This window comes from Piliocolobus tephrosceles, chromosome 4, assembly GCF_002776525.5.
Source record: "Piliocolobus tephrosceles isolate RC106 chromosome 4, ASM277652v3, whole genome shotgun sequence".
Lineage (NCBI taxonomy): Eukaryota > Metazoa > Chordata > Mammalia > Primates > Cercopithecidae > Piliocolobus > Piliocolobus tephrosceles.
Window position 1 is genome coordinate 140,658,319 of NC_045437.1, and position 6,230 is coordinate 140,664,548.

General features: G+C 47.0%; 1 protein-coding gene across 1 annotated transcript in view; it reads right to left on the reverse strand.

The window, feature by feature from the left end:
* Positions 1-5,933, reverse strand: part of SLC26A2 (solute carrier family 26 member 2) — a 31,035-nt gene extending 25,102 nt beyond the window's left edge. Inside the window, exon 1 of the mRNA XM_023227072.2 lies at positions 5,685-5,933. The gene's annotated coding sequence lies outside the window, so the exon portion shown is untranslated. The remainder of the gene's footprint in view (positions 1-5,684) is intronic.
* Between the last annotated feature and the right edge of the window lie 297 nt (positions 5,934-6,230).

The window sequence follows — 6,230 nt, forward strand, 5'->3', positions numbered from 1 at the left end:
CCAGATTAGAGATGCTCAACTAGTAAGTATAAAGCAAATATCAAAAAAAAAAAAAAATCAGAAATCGGAAACACTGCCAGTCCCAAGCATTTCAGACAAGGGATACTCAACCTGTACTGGGATTTTCCTAAGAAGCCTAGGCCATTTAAAACTGAACTTCACAACCTGTTGTGAATATGGTGTGGTATGCGTGTTTGTTTATGTGTGTTTAAGTAACTGCTTTTAACACATAACACAATCTAAAACCACAGGCAGTGAGGGTCAGTAGAAAAATTAACCTGTTGTCAGGAGCCCACTCCAGGCAGTCATAACCCTCTGTCCCAACCATGAGATAGTTCAAAATAAATGATCAAATCATTAAGTGGCAGTTTTCCTGAATTACAGGTCTTTAGAGCTAGACAGAGATCAAGAAATCCAACCGCCATGATTTTTTGGTAAGAAATAAGGGTTCAGCTGGGTACCGGTGGTTTACAACTACAATCTCCGCACTTAGGGAGGCCGAGGCAGGCGGATCACTTGAGCTCAGGAGTCCAAGACCAGCCTGGCCCACATGGTGAAACTCCATCTTTACTAAAAATCCAAAAATTAGCCAGGCATGGTAGCACATGCCTATAATCCCTGCTATTTGGGAGGCTGAGGCACGAGAATCACTTGAACCCAGGAGACGGAGGTTGCAGTGAGGTGAGATTGCGCCACTGCACTCTAGCCTAGGCGACAGACAAGACTCTGCCTCAAAAAATAAAATAAAATAAAATAAAGGTTCAGATTAGTGAAATCGTTTGCTACTTAAAGGCAGAGATGGATCCAGAACCCAAGTATCCTGACTCCTAACCTTTTTCCTCTAATGGATTACCTATGCCAGTCTCTGTAAGTGTATATACATCAGATAATTACAGGAAAACTAGAGTCAACCTAATAACAACTTAAAGATCTCAAGTTTCTGGAAAATCTGAAGTCTTAACATTGACCCGACATTAATGTGAACAAGTCAACAACCAAAGTCTCCTCTCTTATATGGAAAAATCTCAAACTAGGCTGGTAAGAACTACAGTGTAAGAAAAAAAAATATATATATACACACATATATATATATTTCAATAAAAATAAACAAACTAGACTAGAATATGTAGTTTGGAAATAATTTTCCAGTACTTCACACGACTTTTCTTTTTTTTTTTTTGAGATGGAGTCCACTCTGTTCACCAGGCTGGAGTGCCGTGGTGCGATCTCAGCTCACTGCAACCTCCACCTCCCAGGTTCAAGCGATTCTCCTGACTCAGCCTCCCGAGTAGCTGGGAATACAGGCATGTGCCACCACACCTGGCTAATTTTTTGTATTTTTAGTAGAGGCGGGGTTTCACCATGTTGGCCAGGCTGGTCTTGAACTCTGATCCCAAGTGATCCGCCCACCTTGGCCTCCCAAAGTGCTGGGATTATAGGCATGAGTCATCGCGCCTGGCCACAGGCAGCTTGTAAGCAGGGGAATCATGACTTGAACCTATACTGTTACTTGATTGCTTATTTTGAAGCTGTTTTTAAATCTTCAGAAAAATTGACAGAATGATACATGAAACACTTACACACTAACAATTCACCTATTTAGCAATTTTATAATTCATAAGATGTTAACGCACTCTCTCTCCATACTTACATGGGTTTTGTTGTTGCTTCTGAACTATTTGAAAGTTGCAGGCATAGTTCAGCCTTAAACACTTTATTGAACCTACTTTTTTTTATTTTTTAAAACAGTTTTATTTTGAAATAACTGTAGACTTACAGAAAAGTTGCAAAAATAGTACACAGCTCCTGTATAATGGTTACTCAGTTTCCTCTAATACTGAACCTACATTTATTTTTTATTTTTTTGAGATGGGGTCTCACTCTGTCACCCAGGCTGGAGTGCAGTGGCATGATCTTGGCTCACTGCAACCTCCATCTCCCAGGTTCAAGCGATCCTCCCACCTCAGCCTCCTGAGTAGCTGGGACCACAAGTGCATGCCACCATGCCCAGCTATTTTTTTGTATTTTTTGTAGAGACCCGTTTTCACCATGTTGTCCAGGCTGACTTGAACTCCTGAGCTCAAGTGATCTGCCTGCCATGGCCTGCCACACTGCTAGGATTACAGGCGTGAGCCACGGTGCCCAGCCTGAACCTACATTTTTAAAGCACTATGCCTCTTCTTCAAAAGACGCATTCATTAGCAAGATGAGGTCAACCATTTCGATATGCTCCCCAAAAATCTGCACTGGCTCCCTATTTCCTACCAAATATGGTCTAAAAACGTTGGTATAAGATTCTATGAATAAACCTGAAACCGCCACTGTTTTGCTTCCTCCCAGGCAGCCCTAATGTTCCAATCACCAGTCCATGAAAATATTAAGCAGCCTTTGCCCTCAGGGCCTTGGCTCACGTTGCCCAGCCTCAAATGACACCTTATAAATTAGTCCCTTCCTAGATACAATATATAAAATAGAGGCCAGGCACAGTGGTTCATGTCTGTAATCCCAGTGCTTTGGGAGGCCAAGGCAGGAAGATCACTTTGAGGCCAGGGGTTTGAGGCCAGCCTGGGCAACATAGCAAGGCCTCATCTGTACCAAAAAAAAAAAAAAAAAAAAAAGTTAAACAAAGATATAAAATAGCCCGCCGGGTGCAGGGGCTCATGCCTGTAATCCCAGCACTTTGGGGGGCCGAGGCAGGTGGATCATCTGAGGCTAGGAGTTAGAGAGCAGCCTGGCCAACATGGTGGAACCCCGTCTCTACAAAAAAACCCCAAAAAATTAGGCCAGGCATGGTGACTCATGCTTGTAATCCCAGTACTTTGAGAGGTGGAGGTGGGTGGACCACAAGGTCAAGAGATTGAGATCATCCTGGCCAACATGGTGAAACCTCCTCTCTACTAAAATTAGAAAAATTAGCTGCACATGGTGGCACATGCCTGTGGTCCCAGATACTTGGGAGGCTGAGGCAGGAGAATCGTTTGAACCCGGGAGGCAGAGATTCCAGTGAGCCAAGACTGCGCCACTGCACTCCAACCCGGAGACACGGCAAGACTCTGTCTCAAAAAAAAAAAAAAAAGAAATACAAAAAATTAGCCAGGCATGGTGTCGTGTGCCTGTAATCCCAGCTACTGGGGAGGCTGACACAGCAGAATCACTTGAACCCAGAAGGCAGAGGTTGCAGTGAGCCAAGATCGCGCCACCACACTCCAGCCTGGGCAACAAGAGTGAAACTCTGTCTCAATAAATAAATAAATATATATATATATATGCACCACTGCCATTACTGCCATTTCCATGTCTTCCTCCTGGGCCCAGCCCTGCCTTGCACTCCTATGCCCTTTGCTTTATTTTTCTCCATAGCTCTTCTCACCATTACATACTACACATTGTTAATTGTCTTTCTCATGAGGGCAATGACTTGCTCTGTTTTGTTCAAAGCTGTGTTCTCAGTGTCTTGACCATGTCTTGCACCTTATAAACGCTTAGCAAGTATCTGTTGAGTGAATTAGAATTTAACAGCTACATAAGGAAAAAGGAGTTACTTTCCCCATTCTCACTTAACTCTCCAACCCCACTCTTCGACCCCCCACATGCCAAAACCAAACTTACGTCAAGAAATTACAGCTTGTCAAGCATCTGCCTGGGGGTTTATGTTCTCTAAAACTGTGATTACCCTTCTGTCAATCATGGGGAAAAAATAAAAAAAAAAAAAGTGTGGACAGGGCACAGTGGCTCATGCCTGTAATGCCAGCACTTCAGGAGGCCAAGACAGGAGGATTGCTTGAGCTCAGGAATTTGAAACCTGACTGGGCAATGTGGTGAAACACCATCTGTACAAAAACTACAAAAACTAGCCAGGTATGGTAGCGTGCACCTGTGGTCCCAGCTACCCGGGAGGCTGAGGTGGAAGGATTGCTTGAACCCACAAAGTCAATGTTGCAGTGAGCCTAGATCGCGCCCCTGCACTTCTAGCCTGGATGACAAAGTGAGACCTGGTCTCCAAAAAAAAAAAAAAGTCAAATCAGAAATATATAAAAAGTGTAATTAATGTTTTTTTCCCCTCAAAAATTACCTCTAGCCCAGAGTATGTTCATCTCTAGATCTTCCCCTAGGAGGCAGCACATTACAGTACAATAATTTTCAAATACAGAGAGCTGTTAGCTTCTTAGGACCACCCCTGCAAATCCAGGATGAGATCCAGGGCTCCGCACCCTAGATGACGCTGAACCAGTGAGCTTAGGACCACACTTGGACAATCACTGGATGTATTCTGGAAGTCAAACAGACCTCTGTTCAGATCCCAGCTATACTGTTCAGCAGTTATATGGCACTGGGTAAAACTTCACTTTACTCAGCATCAATTTCTGACCTGTAAAATGGGGTAACATTACCTAACTTGCTGGTTTGTAAGGCTAACACAACTACCTACCACAGTGCCTGGCACATAGCATTTACTCAATAAACGATAGCTATTAGTCTCTGTCCCTTGTTATCTCCTGCCTTGAGATTCCTGTTTGTCTTTAAAGGGTTCATTCCTTTCCAACAGCTTTGGCCCTCCCATTTCTTATTGATTCAATTTTCAAAAACAAAAAGTTCTGCTTAATCTAGTATTGCATATCATATTAGTTGTAGATTTCACATAAAGAACTGTTGGGGAAAAGGAGAAAAAACAGGTTACCTAGAATGGATGCCGGAAGGCAATTTAAGTTCTGAACATTTCTAACTCACTGTGGTCCCCAATCTGTGCAGGGAAGGAGCCCAGCCTGATAGTCTATGAGTTTGGAGAGCTGGGTACAAGTTCTAGCTCTGCAAAAGACTTGCTGTGTAATTTTAGGCAAGGCTCTGGGCCCTCTCTGTCTTCTCAGTGTTTCCATCCATCCAGTGAAATAATTCCAACTTAGTGTATGCATCAGAAAGAACAGGTCCTGATTTTGCACATAATCGGGTGTGTGATTTTTTTTTTTTTTTTTTTTTTTTTTTGAGATGGAGTTTCGCTCTTGTTGCCCAGGCTGTAGTGCAATGGCACAACGCAACCTCCACCTCCCAGGTTCCAGCGATTCTCCTGCCTCAGCTTCCTGAGTAGCTGGGATTACAGACATGCACCACCACGCCCGGTTAATTTTGTATTATTAGTAGAGATGGGGGTTTCTCCATGCTGGCCAGGCTGGTCTGGAACTCCCGACCTCAGGTGATCCGCCCGCCTCGGCCTCCCAACGTGCTGGGATTACAGGCGTGAGCCACCACGCCCGGCGGGTGTGTGATTTTTAATAACCAAGATAACCAAGCCGTCTCGCCCGTCCCGGCCTCAGTTTCCCCATCTATCCGAGGTGGCGGTGGCTCCTACCTCTAGATCCCAATTCCAGATATCTAGGTTCGAGACGGATCAACGACGACTGGAAAAGCAGCGGAGTGCGTGGCACCCGGCGCGATATGCGGGATGGAGGGTGGGTGGGCAGCCGCCAGCCAGAGGGGCAGGCCCGGATCCCAGGGGTGCAGCGCCACTCGCCCGGCCCCGGACCACCCGGGAAATAACCAGAAGCACGTCCCGCTCCACGGCAGCGACCCCTGATCTAGGATTCTACCGCGCGGGGACCCAAGCAGAAGGACTCTGGGAGGGGCCCGCTGACTGCGTGGCGGCCAGCACCGCTCCCTCCCTCTTCCCTAGTCTGCTTCACTATTCTCACCTCTCGGGGCTGGACCGCCCCCACGCAACCAGGCGCCGCAGCACGCGTCTTCCACCGTTGCAGGACTGAAGTGGACACCGCGGCGCCGACAGAGCTAGACCTGCCAGTCCCTTTCCCCGCCCATCGCTCGGACTCCTGAGGAGGCGGGGTCCGGCTGGCGGGACCTACGGGCGCGGCGAGGACGCACCGGCGAAGAGGTGCCGGATGCGGAGTCAGTGCAAACGCCCGCGGCCGAGGCCGTCACGTAGTTATGCCGAACGAGCGACGCTACCACCAGCCAATAACTCAGCCAAGACCGGGGAGGGTGCCGCCCTCTGACTACTCTCCTCCTCGCGATTTGCTGCCCTGGACAGAAGAGCCCACGTTTGCACGGATTCTTAGGAAGGTTCCGCCCCTGCCTTTGGGGCGTTGACTCCTCCGCGGAGAGAGCGGATGACCGGCCTCAGCGGCTAGCTTGTGGCCAGGGTGAAATAGCAGAAGAGGTGCGGAAGCACTATGCCCATAGTTTTGAAGGGCTCAGCGTTTGCGATCGGCCATGTCTTTATC